The sequence below is a fragment of the Silurus aristotelis genome, assembly GCF_946808225.1.
Source record: "Silurus aristotelis genome assembly, chromosome: 25".
In the NCBI taxonomy this organism is placed as follows: domain Eukaryota; kingdom Metazoa; phylum Chordata; class Actinopteri; order Siluriformes; family Siluridae; genus Silurus; species Silurus aristotelis.
The window spans coordinates 867,183-886,710 of record NC_139598.1 but is presented as its reverse complement, the minus strand read 5'-3'; the positions used below and the strand labels follow the sequence as shown (position 1 = coordinate 886,710).

The 19,528-nt window shown below is 37.3% G+C and overlaps 1 long non-coding RNA gene across 1 annotated transcript; it reads right to left on the bottom strand.

The window, feature by feature from the left end:
* Positions 1-15,271: 15,271 nt before the first annotated feature.
* LOC310719434 lies at positions 15,272-18,909 on the bottom strand. Its single transcript, XR_014531479.1, has 3 exons — positions 18,862-18,909; positions 17,637-17,709; positions 15,272-15,318 (listed from the first exon to the last, which is right to left on the bottom strand). It is a non-coding gene; the product is annotated as an uncharacterized lncRNA (long non-coding RNA).
* Positions 18,910-19,528: the final 619 nt, after the last annotated feature.

Here is a 19,528-nt window from a genome sequence, read left to right as displayed (position 1 = left end):
AGACCCTGTACTATGGCTTCCATCTGTTGTATCCTTTTTAGTGGTGTCATGATCAGTTGTAACATCTCTGGTAGTTTTTATAGAAGTTGAAGCTGTTCTATGGCTTTCATGTGTTCTTTCATCTTTGGTTGTGACATCACCATTTGTAACACCTTTGGTTGTAGTTTCAGGAGTAGAATGTGTCCTATGGCTTTCATTTGGTGTATCATCGTCAGTGGTGTCATGATCAGTTGTAACATCTCTGGTAGTTTTTACATAAGTTGAAGCTGTACTATCTCTTCCATGTGTTTTATCATCATTAGTGATGCCAAGACCAGTTGTAACATCTTTGGTTGTAGTTTTAGGAGTAGAACGTGTACTATGGCTTTCATTTGGTGTATCATCGTCAGTGTTGCCATGACCAGTTGTACCATGTCTGGTAGTCTTTTTAGGTGTTGCAGCTGTACTATGGCTTTCATGTGTTTTTTCATCTTTGGTTGTGACATCACCATTTGTAACATTTTTGGTTGTAGTTTTAGGAGTAGAATGTGTACTATGGCTTTTATTTGGTGTATCATCTTGAGTGGTGTCATGAACCGTTGTAACATGTCTGGTAGTCCTTTTAGGTGTTGCAGCTGTACTATGGCTTTCATGTGTTGTTTCATCTTTGGTTGTGACATCACCAGTTGTAACATCTTTGGTTGTAGTTTCAGGAGTAGACCCTGTACTATGGCTTCCATCTGTTGTATCCTTTTTAGTGGTGTCATGATCAGTTGTAACATCTCTGGTAGTTTTTACAGAAGTTGAAGCTGTTCTATGGCTTTCATGTGTTCTTTCATCTTTGGTTGTGACATCACCATTTGTAACACCTTTGGTTGTAGTTTCAGGAGTAGAATGTGTCCTATGGCTTTCATTTGGTGTATCCTCTTCAGTGGTGTCATGATCATTTGTAACATCTCTGGTAGTTTTTACATAAGTTGAAGCTGTCCTATCTCTTCCATGTGTTTTATCATCATTAGTGATGCCAAGACCAGTTGTAACATCTTTGGTTGTAGTTTTAGGAGTAGAACGTGTACTATGGCTTTCATTTGGTGTATCATCGTCAGTGTTGCCATGACCAGTTGTACCATGTCTGGTAGTCTTTTTAGGTGTTGCAGCTGTACTATGGCTTTCATGTGTTTTTTCATCTTTGGTTGTGACATCACCATTTGTAACACCTTTGGTTGTAGTTTTAGGAGTAGAATGTGTACTATGGCTTTTATTTGGTGTATCATCTTGAGTGGTGTCATGAACAGTTGTAACATGTCTGGTAGTCCTTTCAGGTGTTGCAGCTGTACTATGGCTTTCATGTGTTGTTTCATCTTTGGTTGTGACATCTCCAGTTGTAACATCTTTGGTTGTAGTTTCAGGAGTAGACCCTGTACTATGGCTTCCATCTGTTGTATCCTTTTTAGTGGTGTCATGATCAGTTGTAACATCTCTGGTAGTTTTTATAGAAGTTGAAGGTGTTCTATGGCTTTCATGTGTTCTTTCATCTTTGGTTGTGACATCACCATTTGTAACACCTTTGGTTGTAGTTTCAGGAGTAGAATGTGTCCTATGGCTTTCATTTGGTGTATCATCGTCAGTGGTGTCATGATCAGTTGTAACATCTCTGGTAGTTTTTACATAAGTTGAAGCTGTACTATCTCTTCCATGTGTTTTATCATCATTAGTGATGCCAAGACCAGTTGTAACATCTTTGGTTGTAGTTTTAGGAGTAGAACGTGTACTATGGCTTTCATTTGGTGTATCATCGTCAGTGTTGCCATGACCAGTTGTACCATGTCTGGTAGTCTTTTTAGGTGTTGCAGCTGTACTATGGCTTTCATGTGTTTTTTCATCTTTGGTTGTGACATCACCATTTGTAACATTTTTGGTTGTAGTTTTAGGAGTAGAATGTGTACTATGGCTTTTATTTGGTGTATCATCTTGAGTGGTGTCATGAACCGTTGTAACATGTCTGGTAGTCCTTTTAGGTGTTGCAGCTGTACTATGGCTTTCATGTGTTGTTTCATCTTTGGTTGTGACATCACCAGTTGTAACATCTTTGGTTGTAGTTTCAGGAGTAGACCCTGTACTATGGCTTCCATCTGTTGTATCCTTTTTAGTGGTGTCATGATCAGTTGTAACATCTCTGGTAGTTTTTACAGAAGTTGAAGCTGTTCTATGGCTTTCATGTGTTCTTTCATCTTTGGTTGTGACATCACCATTTGTAACACCTTTGGTTGTAGTTTCAGGAGTAGAATGTGTCCTATGGCTTTCATTTGGTGTATCCTCTTCAGTGGTGTCATGATCATTTGTAACATCTCTGGTAGTTTTTACATAAGTTGAAGCTGTCCTATCTCTTCCATGTGTTTTATCATCATTAGTGATGCCAAGACCAGTTGTAACGTCTTTGGTTGTAGTTTTAGGAGTAGAACGTGTACTATGGCTTTCATTTGGTGTATCATCGTCAGTGTTGCCATGACCAGTTGTACCATGTCTGGTAGTCTTTTTAGGTGTTGCAGCTGTACTATGGCTTTCATGTGTTTTTTCATCTTTGGTTGTGACATCACCATTTGTAACACCTTTGGTTGTAGTTTTAGGAGTAGAATGTGTACTATGGCTTTTATTTGGTGTATCATCTTGAGTGGTGTCATGAACAGTTGTAACATGTCTGGTAGTCCTTTCAGGTGTTGCAGCTGTACTATGGCTTTCATGTGTTGTTTCATCTTTGGTTGTGACATCACCAGTTGTAACATCTTTGGTTGTAGTTTCAGGATTAGACCCTGTACTATGGCTTCCATCTGTTGTATCCTTTTTAGTGGTGTCATGATCAGTTGTAACATCTCTGGTAGTTTTTACAGAAGTTGAAGCTGTTCTATGGCTTTCATGTGTTCTTTTATCTTTGGTTGTGACATCACTATTTGTAACACCTTTGGTTGTAGTTTCAGGAGTAGAATGTGTTCTATGGCTTTCATTTGGTGTATCCTCTTCAGTGGTGTCATGATCATTTGTAACATCTCTGGTAGTTTTTACATAAGTTGAAGCTGTACTATCTCTTCCATGTGTTTTATCATCATTAGTGATGCCAAGACCAGTTGTAACATCTTTGGTTGTAGTTTTAGGAGTAGAACGTGTACTATGGCTTTCATTTGGTGTATCATCGTCAGTGTTGCCATGACCAGTTGTACCATGTCTGGTAGTCTTTTTAGGTGTTGCAGCTGTACTATGGCTTTCATGTGTTTTTTCATCTTTGGTTGTGACATCACCATTTGTAACATTTTTGGTTGTAGTTTTAGGAGTAGAATGTGTACTATGGCTTTTATTTGGTGTATCATCTTGAGTGGTGTCATGAACCGTTGTAACATGTCTGGTAGTCCTTTTAGGTGTTGCAGCTGTACTATGGCTTTCATGTGTTGTTTCATCTTTGGTTGTGACATCACCAGTTGTAACATCTTTGGTTGTAGTTTCAGGAGTAGACCCTGTACTATGGCTTCCATCTGTTGTATCCTTTTTAGTGGTGTCATGATCAGTTGTAACATCTCTGGTAGTTTTTACAGAAGTTGAAGCTGTTCTATGGCTTTCATGTGTTCTTTCATCTTTGGTTGTGACATCACCATTTGTAACACCTTTGGTTGTAGTTTCAGGAGTAGAATGTGTCCTATGGCTTTCATTTGGTGTATCCTCTTCAGTGGTGTCATGATCATTTGTAACATCTCTGGTAGTTTTTACATAAGTTGAAGCTGTCCTATCTCTTCCATGTGTTTTATCATCATTAGTGATGCCAAGACCAGTTGTAACATCTTTGGTTGTAGTTTTAGGAGTAGAACGTGTACTATGGCTTTCATTTGGTGTATCATCGTCAGTGTTGCCATGACCAGTTGTACCATGTCTGGTAGTCTTTTTAGGTGTTGCAGCTGTACTATGGCTTTCATGTGTTTTTTCATCTTTGGTTGTGACATCACCATTTGTAACACCTTTGGTTGTAGTTTTAGGAGTAGAATGTGTACTATGGCTTTTATTTGGTGTATCATCTTGAGTGGTGTCATGAACAGTTGTAACATGTCTGGTAGTCCTTTCAGGTGTTGCAGCTGTACTATGGCTTTCATGTGTTGTTTCATCTTTGGTTGTGACATCTCCAGTTGTAACATCTTTGGTTGTAGTTTCAGGAGTAGACCCTGTACTATGGCTTCCATCTGTTGTATCCTTTTTAGTGGTGTCATGATCAGTTGTAACATCTCTGGTAGTTTTTATAGAAGTTGAAGGTGTTCTATGGCTTTCATGTGTTCTTTCATCTTTGGTTGTGACATCACCATTTGTAACACCTTTGGTTGTAGTTTCAGGAGTAGAATGTGTCCTATGGCTTTCATTTGGTGTATCATCGTCAGTGGTGTCATGATCAGTTGTAACATCTCTGGTAGTTTTTACATAAGTTGAAGCTGTACTATCTCTTCCATGTGTTTTATCATCATTAGTGATGCCAAGACCAGTTGTAACATCTTTGGTTGTAGTTTTAGGAGTAGAACGTGTACTATGGCTTTCATTTGGTGTATCATCGTCAGTGTTGCCATGACCAGTTGTACCATGTCTGGTAGTCTTTTTAGGTGTTGCAGCTGTACTATGGCTTTCATGTGTTTTTTCATCTTTGGTTGTGACATCACCATTTGTAACATTTTTGGTTGTAGTTTTAGGAGTAGAATGTGTACTATGGCTTTTATTTGGTGTATCATCTTGAGTGGTGTCATGAACCGTTGTAACATGTCTGGTAGTCCTTTTAGGTGTTGCAGCTGTACTATGGCTTTCATGTGTTGTTTCATCTTTGGTTGTGACATCACCAGTTGTAACATCTTTGGTTGTAGTTTCAGGAGTAGACCCTGTACTATGGCTTCCATCTGTTGTATCCTTTTTAGTGGTGTCATGATCAGTTGTAACATCTCTGGTAGTTTTTACAGAAGTTGAAGCTGTTCTATGGCTTTCATGTGTTCTTTCATCTTTGGTTGTGACATCACCATTTGTAACACCTTTGGTTGTAGTTTCAGGAGTAGAATGTGTCCTATGGCTTTCATTTGGTGTATCCTCTTCAGTGGTGTCATGATCATTTGTAACATCTCTGGTAGTTTTTACATAAGTTGAAGCTGTCCTATCTCTTCCATGTGTTTTATCATCATTAGTGATGCCAAGACCAGTTGTAACGTCTTTGGTTGTAGTTTTAGGAGTAGAACGTGTACTATGGCTTTCATTTGGTGTATCATCGTCAGTGTTGCCATGACCAGTTGTACCATGTCTGGTAGTCTTTTTAGGTGTTGCAGCTGTACTATGGCTTTCATGTGTTTTTTCATCTTTGGTTGTGACATCACCATTTGTAACACCTTTGGTTGTAGTTTTAGGAGTAGAATGTGTACTATGGCTTTTATTTGGTGTATCATCTTGAGTGGTGTCATGAACAGTTGTAACATGTCTGGTAGTCCTTTCAGGTGTTGCAGCTGTACTATGGCTTTCATGTGTTGTTTCATCTTTGGTTGTGACATCACCAGTTGTAACATCTTTGGTTGTAGTTTCAGGATTAGACCCTGTACTATGGCTTCCATCTGTTGTATCCTTTTTAGTGGTGTCATGATCAGTTGTAACATCTCTGGTAGTTTTTACAGAAGTTGAAGCTGTTCTATGGCTTTCATGTGTTCTTTTATCTTTGGTTGTGACATCACTATTTGTAACACCTTTGGTTGTAGTTTCAGGAGTAGAATGTGTTCTATGGCTTTCATTTGGTGTATCCTCTTCAGTGGTGTCATGATCATTTGTAACATCTCTGGTAGTTTTTACATAAGTTGAAGCTGTACTATCTCTTCCATGTGTTTTATCATCATTAGTGATGCCAAGACCAGTTGTAACATCTTTGGTTGTAGTTTTAGGAGTAGAACGTGTACTATGGCTTTCATTTGGTGTATCATCGTCAGTGTTGCCATGACCAGTTGTACCATGTCTGGTAGTCTTTTTAGGTGTTGCAGCTGTACTATGGCTTTCATGTGTTTTTTCATCTTTGGTTGTGACATCACCATTTGTAACACCTTTGGTTGTAGTTTTAGGAGTAGAATGTGTACTATGGCTTTTATTTGGTGTATCATCTTGAGTGGTGTCATGAACCGTTGTAACATGTCTGGTAGTCCTTTCAGGTGTTGCAGCTGTACTATGGCTTTCATGTGTTGTTTCATCTTTGGTTGTGACATCACCAGTTGTAACATCTTTGGTTGTAGTTTCAGGAGTAGACCCTGTACTATGGCTTCCATCTGTTGTATCCTTTTTAGTGGTGTCATGATCAGTTGTAACATCTCTGGTAGTTTTTACAGAAGTTGAAGCTGTTCTATGGCTTTCATGTGTTCTTTCATCTTTGGTTGTGACATCACCATTTGTAACACCTTTGGTTGTAGTTTCAGGAGTAGAATGTGTCCTATGGCTTTCATTTGGTGTATCCTCTTCAGTGGTGTCATGATCATTTGTAACATCTCTGGTAGTTTTTACATAAGTTGAAGCTGTCCTATCTCTTCCATGTGTTTTATCATCATTAGTGATGCCAAGACCAGTTGTAACGTCTTTGGTTGTAGTTTTAGGAGTAGAACGTGTACTATGGCTTTCATTTGGTGTATCATCGTCAGTGTTGCCATGACCAGTTGTACCATGTCTGGTAGTCTTTTTAGGTGTTGCAGCTGTACTATGGCTTTCATGTGTTTTTTCATCTTTGGTTGTGACATCACCATTTGTAACACCTTTGGTTGTAGTTTTAGGAGTAGAATGTGTACTATGGCTTTTATTTGGTGTATCATCTTGAGTGGTGTCATGAACAGTTGTAACATGTCTGGTAGTCCTTTCAGGTGTTGCAGCTGTACTATGGCTTTCATGTGTTGTTTCATCTTTGGTTGTGACATCACCAGTTGTAACATCTTTGGTTGTAGTTTCAGGATTAGACCCTGTACTATGGCTTCCATCTGTTGTATCCTTTTTAGTGGTGTCATGATCAGTTGTAACATCTCTGGTAGTTTTTACAGAAGTTGAGGCTGTTCTATGGCTTTCATGTGTTCTTTTATCTTTGGTTGTGACATCACTATTTGTAACACCTTTGGTTGTAGTTTCAGGAGTAGAATGTGTTCTATGGCTTTCATTTGGTGTATCCTCTTCAGTGGTGTCATGATCATTTGTAACATCTCTGGTAGTTTTTACATAAGTTGAAGCTGTACTATCTCTTCCATGTGTTTTATCATCATTAGTGATGCCAAGACCAGTTGTAACATCTTTGGTTGTAGTTTTAGGAGTAGAACGTGTACTATGGCTTTCATTTGGTGTATCATCGTCAGTGTTGCCATGACCAGTTGTACCATGTCTGGTAGTCTTTTTAGATGTTGCAGCTGTACTATGGCTTTCATGTGTTTTTTCATCTTTGGTTGTGACATCACCATTTGTAACATTTTTGGTTGTAGTTTTAGGAGTAGAATGTGTACTATGGCTTTTATTTGGTGTATCATCTTGAGTGGTGTCATGAACCGTTGTAACATGTCTGGTAGTCCTTTTAGGTGTTGCAGCTGTACTATGGCTTTTATGTGTTGTTTCATCTTTGGTTGTGACATCACCAGTTGTAACATCTTTGGTTGTAGTTTCAGGAGTAGACCCTGTACTATGGCTTCCATCTGTTGTATCCTTTTTAGTGGTGTCATGATCAGTTGTAACATCTCTGGTAGTTTTTACAGAAGTTGAAGCTGTTCTATGGCTTTCATGTGTTCTTTCATCTTTGGTTGTGACATCACCATTTGTAACACCTTTGGTTGTAGTTTCAGGAGTAGAATGTGTCCTATGGCTTTCATTTGGTGTATCCTCTTCAGTGGTGTCATGATCATTTGTAACATCTCTGGTAGTTTTTACATAAGTTGAAGCTGTCCTATCTCTTCCATGTGTTTTATCATCATTAGTGATGCCAAGACCAGTTGTAACGTCTTTGGTTGTAGTTTTAGGAGTAGAACGTGTACTATGGCTTTCATTTGGTGTATCATCGTCAGTGTTGCCATGACCAGTTGTACCATGTCTGGTAGTCTTTTTAGGTGTTGCAGCTCTACTATGGCTTTCATGTGTTTTTTCATCTTTGGTTGTGACATCACCATTTGTAACACCTTTGGTTGTAGTTTTAGGAGTAGAATGTGTACTATGGCTTTTATTTGGTGTATCATCTTGAGTGGTGTCATGAACAGTTGTAACATGTCTGGTAGTCCTTTCAGGTGTTGCAGCTGTACTATGGCTTTCATGTGTTGTTTCATCTTTGGTTGTGACATCACCAGTTGTAACATCTTTGGTTGTAGTTTCAGGATTAGACCCTGTACTATGGCTTCCATCTGTTGTATCCTTTTTAGTGGTGTCATGATCAGTTGTAACATCTCTGGTAGTTTTTACAGAAGTTGAAGCTGTTCTATGGCTTTCATGTGTTCTTTTATCTTTGGTTGTGACATCACTATTTGTAACACCTTTGGTTGTAGTTTCAGGAGTAGAATGTGTTCTATGGCTTTCATTTGGTGTATCCTCTTCAGTGGTGTCATGATCATTTGTAACATCTCTGGTAGTTTTTACATAAGTTGAAGCTGTACTATCTCTTCCATGTGTTTTATCATCATTAGTGATGCCAAGACCAGTTGTAACATCTTTGGTTGTAGTTTTAGGAGTAGAACGTGTACTATGGCTTTCATTTGGTGTATCATCGTCAGTGTTGCCATGACCAGTTGTACCATGTCTGGTAGTCTTTTTAGGTGTTGCAGCTGTACTATGGCTTTCATGTGTTGTTTCATACTTGGTTGTGACATCACCAGTTGTAACATCTGTGGTTGTAGTTTCAGGAGTAGAATGTGTACTATGGCTTTTATTTGGTGTATCCTCTTCAGTGGTGTCATGATCAGTTGTAACATCTCTGGTAGTTTTTACAGAAGTTGACGTTGTACTATGGCTTTCATGTGTTGTTTCATCTTTGGTTGTGACATCACCATTTGTAACATCTTTGGTTGTAGTTTCATGATTAGAAGGTGTACTATTACTTTCATTTGGTGTATCATCGTCAGTGGTGTCATGACCAGTTGTAACATGTCTGGTAGTCTTTTCAGGTGTTGTAGCTGTACTATAGCTTTCATGTGTTGTTTCATCTTTGGTTGTGACATCACCAGTGGTAAGATCTTTGGTTGTAGTTTCAGGAGTAGAATGTGTACTATGGCTTTTATTTGGTGTATCATCTTCAGTGGTGTCATGACCAGTTGTAACATGTCTGGTAGTCTTTTCACGTGTTGCAGCTGTTCTATGGCTTTCATGTGTTGTTTCATCTTCCGTTGTGACATCACCATTTGTAACATCTTTGGTTGAAGTTTCACGAGTAGAATGTGTACTAGGGCTTTTATTTGGTGTATTATCGTAAGTGGTGTCATGATCAGATGTAACATGTCTGGTAGTCTTTTCATGTGTTGCAGCTGTACTATGGTTTTCATGTGTTGTTTTGTCTTTGGTTGTGACATCACCAGTTGTAACATGTTTGGTTGTAGTTTCAGGAGTAGACCCAGTACTATGGCTTCCATCTGTTGTATCCGTTTCAGTGGTGTCATGATCAGTTGTAACATCTCTGGTAGTTTTTACAGAAGCTGTTCTATGGCTTTCATGTGTTGTTTTATCTTCGGTTGTTACATCACCATTTGTAACATCTTTGGTTGTAATTTCAGGAGTAGAATGTGTACTATGACTTTTATTTGGTGTATCATCTTGAGTGGTGTCATGACCAGTTGTAACATGTCTGGTAGTCTTTTCAGCTGTTGCAGCTGTACTATGGCTTTCATGTGTTCTTTCATCTTTGGTTGTGACATCACCATTTGTAACACCTTTGGTTGTAGTTTCAGGAGTAGAATGTGTCCTATGGCTTTCATTTGGTGTATCATCGTCAGTGGTGTCATGATCATTTGTAACATCTCTGCTAGTTTTTACATAAGTTGAAGCTGTACTATCTCTTCCATGTTTTGTTTCATCTTCGGTTGTGACACCACCAGTTGTAAAATCTTTGGTTGTAGTTTCAGGTGTAGAATGTGTACTATGGCTTTTATTTGGTGTATCATCTTGAGTGGTGTCATGACCAGTTGTAACATGTCTGGTAGTCTTTTCAGGTGTTGCAGCTGTACTATGGCTTTCATGTGTTGTTTCATCTTTGGTTGTGACATCACCAGTTGTAACATCTTTGGTTGTAGTTTCAGGAGTAGACCCTGTACTATGGCTTCCATCTGTTGTATCCCTTTTAGTGGTGTCATGATAAGTTGTAACATCTCTGGTAATTTTTACAGAAGTTGAAGCTGTACTATAGCTTTCATGTGTTGTTTCATCGTTGGTTGTGACATCACCATTTGTAACATCTTTGGTTGAAATTTCAGGAGTAGAATGTGTACTATGGCTTTTATTTGGTGTATCATCATTAGTGGTGTCATGACCAGTTGTAACATGTCTGGTAGTCCTTTCAGGTGTTGCAACTGTACTATGGCTTTCATGTGTTGTTTCATCTTTGGTTGTGACATCAACATTTGTAACACCTTCGGTTGTAGTTTCAGTAGTAGAACGTGTACTATGGCTTTCATTTGGTGCATCATCGTCAGTGGTGTCATGACCAGTTGTAACATGTTTGGTAGTCTTTTCGGGTGTTGCAGCTGTACTATGGCTTTCATGTGTTGTTTCATCTTCGGTTGTGACATCACCAGTTGTAAGATCTTTGGTTGTAGTTTCAGGGGTAGAATGTGTACTAGGGCTTATATTTGGTGTATCATCTTCAGTGGTGTCATGACCAGTTGTAACATGTCTGGTAGTCTTTTCACGTGTTGCAGCTGTACTATGGCTTAAATGTGATGTTTCATCTTCGGTTGTGACTTCACCAGTTGTAACATGTTTGGTTGTAGTTTCAGGACTAGAATGTGTCCTATGGCTTTCATTTGGTGTATCATCGTCAGCGGTGTCATGATAATTTGTAACATCTCTGGTAGTTTTTACATAAGTTGAAGCTGTACTATCTCTTTCATGTGTTTTATCATCATTAGTGATGCCAAGACCAGTTGTAACATCTTTGGTTGTAGTTTCAGTAGTAGAACGTGTACTATGGCTTTCATTTGGTGTATCATCGTCAGTGTTGCCATGACCAGTTGTACCATGTCTGGTAGTCTTTTTAGGTGTTGCAGCTGTAATATGGCTTTTATGTGTTGTATTATCTTTACTGGTGCTCTGACCAGTTTTAACATCTATGGTTGTCTTTGCAGTAGTTGAAGCTGTTCTACGGCTTCCAAGTGTTTTATTATCTTCAGTGGTGCCATGACCAGTTGGTACATCTCTGGTAGTCTTTACACGAGTTGAAGCTGTTCTACGGCTTCCACGTGTTTTATTATCTTCAGTGGTGCCATGACCAGTTGGTACATCTCTGGTAGTCTTTACACGAGTTGAAGCTGTTCTACGGCTTCCACGTGTTTTATTATCTTCAGTGGTGCCATGACCAGTTGTTACATCTCTGGTATTCTCTACACGAGTTGAAGCTGTTCTATGGCTTTCATCTGTTGTTTCATCTTTGGTTGTAGTTTCAGAAGTAGAACCTCTATTATGGCTTGTATGTGTTGCATCATCTTCAGTGGTGTCATGAGCAGTAGTTACATATCTAGTAGACCTTACAGGAGTTGAAGCTGTACCATGGCTTTTGTGTGTTGTATTATGTTCAGTGGTGCCTTGACCAGTTGTTACATCTCTGGTAGTCTTTAAAGGAGTTGAGGATGTTCTATGGCTTTTGTGTGTTTTATCATCATTAGTGGTGTCAGGATCAGATGTAACATCTCTGGTATTTTGTACAGGAGTTGAAGTTGTACTATGGCTTTTATTTGTTGTTTCATCTTCGGGTGTGACTTTACCAGTTGCAACATCTTTGGTTGTAGTTTCTTTAGTAGAACCTCGACTATGGATTGTATTTGTTGTGTCATCTTCATTAGTGTGAGCAGTAGTTATATATGTAGTAGTCTTTTCAGGAGTTAAAGCTGTACTATGGCCTTTATGTGTTGTTTCATCTTCAGTTGTGACATCACCAGTTTTAACATTATTGGTTGTAGTTTTAGAAGTAGAACCTACACTATGGCTTGTATGTGTTGTATCATCTTCAGTTTTGCTCTGACCAGTTGTAACATCTCTACTAGTCTTCACAGGGGTTGAACCTGTACTATTGCTTTCATGTGTTATTTCATCTCTGCTTGTGACATCACCAGTTGTAACATCTTTGGTTGTAGTTTTAGGAGTAGAACCTCTACTATGGCTTGTATGTGTTGTATTATCTTCAGTGGTGTCATGAGCAGTAGTTATATATGTAGTAGTCTTTTCAGGAGTTGAAGCTGAACCATGGCTTTTATGTGTTGTATTATCTTCACTGGTGCTCTGACCAGTTGTAACATCTGTGGTTGTCTTTGCAGTAGTTGATGCTGTTCTACGGCTTCCATGTGTTTTATTATCTTCAGTGGTGCCATGACCAGATGGTACATCTCTGGTAGTGTTTACACGAGTTGAAGCTGTTCTACGGCTTCCACGTGTTTTATTATCCTCAGTGGTGCCATGACCAGTTGTAACATCTCTGGTAGTTTTTACATGAGTTGAAGCTGTTCTATGGCTTTCATCTCTTGTTTCATCTTTGGTTGTGACATCACCAGTTGTAACATCTTTGGTTGTTGTTTTAGAAATAGAACCTCTATTCTGGCTTTTATGTGTTGCATCATCTTCAGCGGTGTCATGAGCAGTAGTTACATATCTAGTAGACCTCACAGGAGTTGAAGCTGTACCATGGCTTTTGTGTGTTGTATTATGTTCAGTGGTGCCTTGACCAGTTGTTACATTTCTGGTTGTCTTTACAGTAGTTGAGGATGTTCTATGGTTTCTGTGTGTTTTATCATAATTAGTGGTGTCAGGATCAGATGTAACATCTCTGGTATTTTGTACAGGAGTTGAAGTTGTACTATGGCTTTTATTTGTTGTTTCATCTTCATTGGTGTGAGCAGTAGTTATATATGTAGTAGTCTTTTTAGGAGTTAAAGTTGTACTATGGCTTTTGTGTGTTGTATTATCTTCAATGGTGTTCTGACCAGTTGTAACATCTCCGGTTGTCTTTACAGGAGTTGAAGCTGTACTATGGCCTTTATGTGTTGTTTCATCTTCAGTTGGGACATCACCAGTTTTAACATTATTGGTTGTAGTTTTAGAAGTAGAACCTCTACTTTGGCTTGTATGTGTTGTTTCATCTTCAGTTGGGACATCACCAGTTTTAACATTATTGGTTGTAGTTTTAGAAGTAGAACCTCTACTTTGGCTTGTATGTGTTGTATCATCTTCAGTGGTATCATGAGCAGTAGTTACATATCTAGTATCCTTTTTAGTAGTTGAAGCTGTATCATGGATTTTATGTGTTTTATTTTCTTCACTGGTGCTCTGATCAGTTGTATTATCGCTGGTAGTCTTCACAGGAGTTGCAGCTGTTACATAGCTTCCATGTGTTTCATCATCATTAATGGTGCCATGACCAGTTGTTACATCTTTGGTAGTCGTCACAGGGGTTGAAGCTGTACTATGGCTTAAATGTGTTGTTTCATGTATGGTTGTGACATCACCATTTGTAGCATCTTTCGTTGTACTTTCAGTAGTAGAATCTGCACTATGGCTTCCATCTGTTGTATCCTCTTTAGTGTTGCCATGATCAGTTGTAACATCTCTAGTAGTTTTGACAGGAGTTGAAGATGTAGAATGGCTTCCATGCGTTGTTTTATCTGTGGTTTTGTTATCACCAGTTGTAACATCTTTGCTTGTAGTTTCAGGAGTAGATCCTTTACTATAGCTGTGTGTTGTATCATCTTGAATGGTGTCATGACCAGTAGTTACATATCTAGTAGTAGTCTTTTCAGGAGTTGAAGCTGTACCATGGCTTCTATGTTTTGTATCATCTTCACTGGTGCTCTGACCAGTTGTAACATATCTGGTAGTTTTAACAGGATTTGATGCTGTACTATGGCTTGCATTTGTTGTATCATCACTAGCATTTTTAGTGGTTACATGACCAGTTGTAACAACTCTGTTAATAGTTTCAGTAGTAAAAGGTCTACTGTGGCTTGTCTGTATTGTATCACCTTCACTGGTGCCATGACCAGCTGTAACAAATTTGGTAGTCTTTCCATTAGTTGAAGCTGTAATACGGCTGTTACGTGTTGTATAATCTTCAGTGGTGACATTACCTGTTGAAGCATCTTTGTTAGACCTTTCAGGACTTGAAGCTGTACTATGGCTATTATGTGTTGTTCTGTTATGAGTGGTGCCATGACCAGTTGTAACATTATTGGAAGTATTACTAGGTGCAGAATGTGTACTATGGATATTATCTCTTGTTATGTCATCCATGGTGCCATGACCAGTTGTAACATCTTTGCTAGTAATCATATGATTTGATGCTATACTATGTGTAGTATTTCTAGTAGTTTTCATGTTTGTGTTCTGTTTTGCAGAAAGTAGTAAGTAGTAAATTGATTAGGAGGTTCAACATGTCTAGTATATTTTTTATTGACATTAGACTTTGGTACAGGTACAGTTTTGGTAGCAGTAAGCAGTTGTATGGATACTATTTTTTATTGTATTTTTGGTAGAAGCATTACTAGTTAAACTACTTTTGGTGTTTGTAGACAGTAAAGTGTGAATTTCAATGGGCTTTAAAAAAAGCCCTGGTACTAGAAGCAGCAGCTTTTGGTCAAGTATTTGTAGTTAAAGTATTATAATTGCATTGTTGAAAATTAGGTTTTATATTATTTTATCTAAAAATAAATGTACAAACTCAACAGCACTTACAGACATTATTATAATTTATATGTTTAGGCACATGTTCCTGCAACCCAGGAGCCAACATTATCCATTTTAATCCACATCCAACTTGGGCTTTACTACACTCTGTTAATTGTAATATAACTGTTCCCAATCATCTGTTGTTATTTTCTAGTAAAAATAAATGTACAGGTTCATTTTCTTTCAGGTTTTTCCTGGTACTGCACCAACATAATTAAAACTTGTTTTGTAAATCCTTATGAATGCTTTTCCAAAGCTCTGATACAGTTCCAAAGTTTATAAACTTTTTTTGTGAATGCTTGTGGTGGCCTAACACATTACTAATACACCATAAAGTTCCTATTAAAATAAAATCATACTTACAATTTGCATCATTAGTAGACATTTCCTGGCAATTTGTGTAATGTAATTTTCCCTCTAGATTGACCGCACCTACAGAAAAGCAAGATTTTAGTACCAGGACCATAGACAGTTCGAAACCAACTACCTTCTGTTTATTCTACTCACTGCAGGAAAGTGTTTTGTCCTGGACAAGGGTTTGAGTATGACCAGAACTCCACATGCTTGAGTCCCAGCCCACAATTGTGTATGAACTGCATACATTATATATATATATATATACAGTACAGACCAAAAGTTTGGACACACCTGCTCATTCAAAGAGTTTTCTTTATTTTCATGACTATGAAAATTGTAGAGTCACACTGAAGGCATCAAAACTATGAATTAACACGTGGAATTATATACAAAACAAAAAAGTGAACTGAAAATGTCATATTGTAGGTCCTTCAAAGTAGGCATCAATAGAATGCCAAGAGTGTGCAAAGCAGTAATCTAAGCAAAAGGTGGCTACTTTGAAGAACCTACAATATGACATTTTTCAGTTGTTTCACACTTTTTTGTTATGTATATAATTCCATATATAATTCCACATGTGTTCATTCATAGTTTTGATGAACTCTAATAATGAACCGCATATATATATGCAGTTCATTATTTATGAACTCCCTTTTTCGAACCTGAGTAATGAATATTTATATATTTATAAATAATTATATATAATTATTCATTATTGTATTTTTTTTTATCCACACTAATAAAATTGTGTTTCCTTATATAATTGAACTATTTGCTTGGCGTCCTACCAAGTATAAATACAGGTCTCCACCTAGATAGAAATTGCTGAATGGCAGGTAATGATCATATTTCTCCAACAGTTCTGCACCATGAAATTGTTTAATGATGTATAGTCTTTTAATCAGTTTCGAAAAAGGGAGTTCACTTTATTTTAATCCAAGCTAGATACACTGTACAAAGAAAAGTATTGAGACCTGACTTTTCCAGCCATATGTGACTCTTCACCAAACTGGTATCACACACCTCCATGAATATATGTTTTACTTGGGTTGGAGTGGAAGATCTGCTGCTGTAAAGCTCTAAAACCTTTTGAACACCTTTGGGATGAATGTGAACGCTGACTGCACCCCAGGCTTCCTCGCCTTCTCATCTTCATCACTACCTGGCTTTATGAACACTCTTACAGCGCCACAAAATATAGAGGAACATCTTCCCAGAAGAGAGGAGGGGACTATAACAGCCTATGGGGATTAAATGTGGTATGGGATCTTCTAAAAAATACATATGAATCGTATGGTCAAGTGTGCATAAAATTGCAATGTACATAACTGTGTCTTTATGAACTGCTGAAACATTCTTGTCTAAAGTACACTTTACTGAGCCTAAAATCCAAAGGCCTTTGCACGTTAGAATACATGAGGACGTTGTGATGAACAGGTTATGACATGACCAATCAGTAGTGAATATCTTTGTTCCTATATGTGACTATTAACACTCCTCCAAGGTTGCTGGTGGCTCCTGATCCCTGGTGTCTAATGGTGCCAAATCTTCTACGACTAAAAACTCCTGCCCACTTGACCTACTTGTTACTTCCCACTTACTACTATTGAATTCCAACTAAAATGGAAGAAACTATTTCACACCCAATTCTTTTCTAATTCGGATGATGACAGGTTACCTCGTTGCTCTTTTCATTGGATTATAACATCAAAGGTGGAATGTCTGCTCGTTCACAGATCTGCCTTGAGGCAGAAAACTTCAGCTCAGCAGCTTCACACACAATACAAACTTTCACTGCTCTTCACATAAAGCGCAGAGAAGAATTTTACAGTGCAGAATATTTCCCAGAATATGATCATTAATAACACTGGGTTTCCTGCTTAAAAAAAAAAATAATAAAAAAAAGGGCCATCATTTATTATGCTACAGATTCGAGGAGTAACTGATGTATTGAACTTTGGTGTATTATATAATTTTATATTGAAATTAGTATATTCATGATAGACTGACCTTTATTACAAAACAAATTGGAAAAAACTAATATATGGGGTGTGATATTAATCTGAACATATGCGTTTCCTTGTAAAGTCCTGGAGCTGAACTACTGAAACCAATAAAGTTTACCAAAAGCCATAATTAACTGAGTTCCTAAAATAAATCCAACATTAGTGAACATTCCAATGAACTCATTCTAATACTGTGAACGTTCAACCTAATCAGATGAATATAAAAATGATAAATGTTTAAATTATTAAATAAAATAAAAAAAATTTCTGTAACTTTTAATAGTCATTAATAAACAGTTGTGTTTTATTTTCATATTTAAAGCATTTAGGTGTCTTCTAGGCCTTATGCTATGTTTTAAATCAGATTTACAAATGTGTGTGTTTTACCTTCAGAAAGGAGAAGCAAAACGCAAAAGCAGACAAGATGCTGGAAATGATGTGTGGCCATTTCTGAATGTTTCTGGAAGAAGAAAAAAAAGTTATATATATATATATATATATATATATATATATATATATATATATATATATATATATATATATATATATATATTTCTGTAATTAAAGTGTAAAGAAACTTTGATTTAATCTTATATACAAATTTGTATCTCAGTATCATGACTTTGGGGTAAAAGATAGAAAATAAGTGGATCCAAGATCACCTACATAGCAGAGAAGATTCCAGAGAATTTAGCAAAAACCTGTTTGATTCCAAAAGATCCTTCTCATTGAGTTTTTTAGTAAAAAGTCTATTATATATATATATACAGTAATTCCTTGTTTATTGCGGTGGTTACATTTCAAAACTGCGACAAACAGACGCCACCCCAGACATGTTATTTTATGTATACAGTACTGTACTGTATTAACATTTGACTTCATTTTATATTTTTATTAATAAATGTCATTATTTTTACATTAAACTCCATAAAAACAATTCTCTATAAGTGTTTTGGTCTATCGTGCTCTCTGCGAGACACCGGGGATTAGTTATGTGGCAAATGCATGAGATTTGAACCGCGGGAAAGCGGCGGATTACTGTGTGTGTATCTCTTTAGTTCTTCGGGAGATGCAGCAGATGTACACATGGCATTCGACTACACTATCTATAAATGATATTATTTCCTTTTTTTATCATGTTGTTGTCGGTACAACATTACAAACATTGCGAGTTAAAGTGTCTGAAATACTTTTACACATTTATTTAAAGTTTTTTGTCTCTAGAAATGTGTAGTTAGTATTAAACAAATAATACTACAAAGTTTTAATAGTTTTATAGTAAACTCTCTAATCATACCTGACACACAATACTGTCATTTGCACTTCCATGCACTCTCACACTTTATGTACATTACTGATCTGTATCCCTATTTAATACCCACAATGTCTATACTGTCTCACATTGTCTGTATTGTCTTGTATAGTCTGTTTTTGTCTTGTCTTGTCTGTTTTGTCATGTATAGGTTTTATTTTATTTATGTCTGTACTTTTGAGAGTCACTAACAGCTGGAACCAAATTCCTTGTGTGTGTCAACACACTTGGCCAATAAACCTGATTCTGATTCTGATAAGACCTTTTAAATAAATAAAACAAACAAAAGAAAGCACTCACCGGGTACAGAATCGATCTGCTCTAGGGTTGTTTTTCTGCCGTACACTCTGTGGACCTGTGGATGAATTGTGTGCTTGTGTGCGCACTTGTCAGCTTGCGTGCACTGTTATAAGCTGTCACATGGGTGGATAAAATTATGACTTGTCCTGGAATTATAATAATTGGTTAATAATAATGCAAGGTGTGGAGCTCAGCAGCACTCCCCAAAGCACTCATTAATCCTCATGGTCACATATGATGCTAAAGTTTATCATGTTGTCATAAGTTGATGTGGGGTTTCGAGTGGAGAGGAGCATGAGGGGATCTTTACTGGAATTCAGGTTCTTTATGGTGATGTTGATTTATGTATGTTCTGGTCTTTTTTTTAGGTGCATTTGGTGCCACCCAGATGAGGATGGTTACATATTATGTCTGGTTCTTCTCAAGGTTTCCTCATAACAACTCAGGGAGTTTCTCCACTTTCGCAACAAACTTATAGGCATCAAACTTTATAAATGTCCAACTTTATAAACTTTTTATCTCTGTAAAGTCAATTTGAGACAATTATTAAAGACATTACTGAGACTTTATTAAAAGTGGTCTGCAAATAAAACAGAATTGAATTAAATGAAACTTATTATACAGGGTTATTTAGAAAGAATAAACGGATATCATGACACATTTCTTC